This window comes from Egretta garzetta, unplaced genomic scaffold, assembly GCF_000687185.1.
Source record: "Egretta garzetta isolate BGI_Z169 unplaced genomic scaffold, ASM68718v1 scaffold60, whole genome shotgun sequence".
NCBI classification, from domain to species: domain Eukaryota; kingdom Metazoa; phylum Chordata; class Aves; order Pelecaniformes; family Ardeidae; genus Egretta; species Egretta garzetta.
Window position 1 is genome coordinate 2,861,601 of NW_009258269.1, and position 2,541 is coordinate 2,864,141.

Below are 2,541 nucleotides of genomic sequence, written 5' to 3' on the forward strand. Positions count from 1 at the left end.
ATCGCAGGGGTAGGGGGACGGTTGGGCGTGGGGAGCTTAAAGGGCTTTTCCAACCCAAACAATTCCCTGATTCTATGATTTTCGGTCCAGGTGTGGATCCCTGGCTCAAGGAACACACAACGATGCGAGGTCCCCAGAACGAGGATCCGCAGCCGGCGCGGTGACGGGTGGTGGGACCAGTCACACAAATCTGTTGTCTTTTCCTGACAGGAATACCGCTCCGGCTGAGCACGGCAATCGTGTTGATATAGTACACTCGGATCTCTCGGAGGCATTTGACTTACTTCCACCTGACATTTTGATTAAAACTTGCATTATAAGGAATTAACAGGGCGCATATTAGATGGATTAAAAATGCTTCCCTGGCAGATCTCAGAGGTAGCTGCTAATGGGTAGGTATCGGTGAGCAGCGCTATTTCCACCGACCTCCCCCCGGGGACCTGTTCTTCGTCCACTGCTATTAAACATTTTTATCAATGATGTAGATGAAGATATGAAATCTTTGCTGGTAAGGCTTGGAAATGACACCGGGAGTGATGAGGTAGAAAGGAAGGGGGACAGGTTCCGTGCTGAATCACCTGGTTAAATGCTCAGGGCGTGTTTGAATAGGGATAAACCCAGGAATGCATCCGGAAATGGAGTTGGCATGTTGAGCCCGCAGCCTGGATCCTGGCAAGCAATGGCTCTAGGCAGGACCATACCGGGTGGGGGTAAGGGCGCTGGCTTTTAACCAGCAACCGAGGGAGCTCGCCTGAAGCCCTCCCAAGAGCTCTTGCCTCATCCAGCAGATTCACGGATTTGTCTGTGCGAGGGGAATTAGGGATTGGCGTGACCAGCTACCCCAAAATAGACTTGTTGCACCCTGCGGTGGGTGTACGAAAGGGGAGCACTCGTAAATAGGATGAGAGGAAACGGCCTCAAGTTGCGCCAGGGCAGGGGGAGGTTGGCCATGGGGAACAATTCCTTCCCCTTGGGGCTGTCAGGGGCTGGAAGGGGCTGCCCAGGGAAGGGGTTGAGTCCCCACCCCGGGGGGGATTTAACAGCCGGGCAGAGGCGGTGCTGAGGGCCAGGGTTTGGGGGTGGGATGGCAGAGTTAGGGGAATGGTTGGGCTGGGGGAGCTGAAAGGGCTTTTCCAACCCAAATGATTCTGTGATTCCATGAATATCTCCCTGCTGGAGCCCTGCGCCTGGCACCCGCACCTGGAGGAAGGCAGGGAAACACCAGGAGAGCTTGAAGGAACACCAGAGACCTGACCATAGGCTGGAAAGCCAGGCCTAATGATGTGAGCACCTGGCCTATGTCCTCCCACATGGAAAAGATAGTTGGGGAACCATTAAATCCCACAGAAAAGCACAAGAGCAGGGCTGGAGCTGAAGAGAGGCAGATTCAGCCTTGACTTGAAAGCCAATGTCCTAGCGGTGAAAGCATTTGAAGGTTGGAAGAGCTTTTCTCAGGGAGGTGATGGGCTCACAGCACTGCTCAAGCTTTTGAAAGAGATTAGATCTCATTTTTTAAAAGGAAACCATTTAATCCACCCTCTGGGAGCAAATCTGAGGCTGGGGTGGAACTGGGCTGGGGGGAGTGACCTCCCCGGCCTCGCAGGGGCCCGATCCTCCGCCTCATCCCTTCCCTTCACAGGCCATTGGGAAGAGGTTGTCTGCAGAGCCCTGCTATTATTCAAGCAATGATTAATCAATCTCTTGCTTCAGGGTTCGGGCAGACTTCTGCAGAGAACAGGAAGGTTTCTCCAATCTCCACCCATCCTCTGCAGCACCAGAGATTTCTGCGACTGGAAACAGCCAGAGCAACCAAAAAATGAAACCCTACTGGTGAACTGAGCCCTGGTGCTCAAAGCCCAAGCTGATCTTGGGATTCAGATTTGAGAGGAGCTTCCCAGAGGCTATCAGAAGCCCGTGAGGATGCTCAGCTTCCCCGGGCTGTGAGCCACCCCCAAGGGCATTGCTGTTCCCAGCGCCGTGCCCGTGCCAGGGACTTGGGCTGTGGTGGCCTCCCTCCCATCCCCTGCCCCTGGCGTGCTGTTTATTCCACTACAGACTCAAATTCTGGCATCGTGGGGCTTAGCACAGGGGGTCCTGGGGAGGAAGCAGTGAGCTGTGCTATGCATGAGGTGGGGGGTGTCCTTCGGCCGCCTTCGCTGCCTCCCCACCCCTACACCCCTGGACCTGGCAGGGTGCGGGTCCAGGAGCAGGCCCCCTCAGCCATGCCCTGGCCAGGACACTGGGGGGTCCACGTCCTGCTAGTGCAGGGGCTGCGGAGGCTCTGGCAGAGCTGGCCCTAAGGAAGGAGGGGATGAGGATGAGGAGGAAGAGGGAAGCTCTCTGGAAGCGCAGCTTTGCAAGGAATCAGCTGAATCTACCCCGTCCCTGCTGCTTTCTAAGCTGGCCTCGCTTCCTTTGGGGGATCTGCTATTCATACCCACTCCTCAAGGAGAATTGCACCCATTTCCCCGCTCCCCTGCTCGTGAGCCCACCTCCAGCCAGCCTCCAGCTGCTCCTGGGAGATGCGCCAGCCTTGGGGGC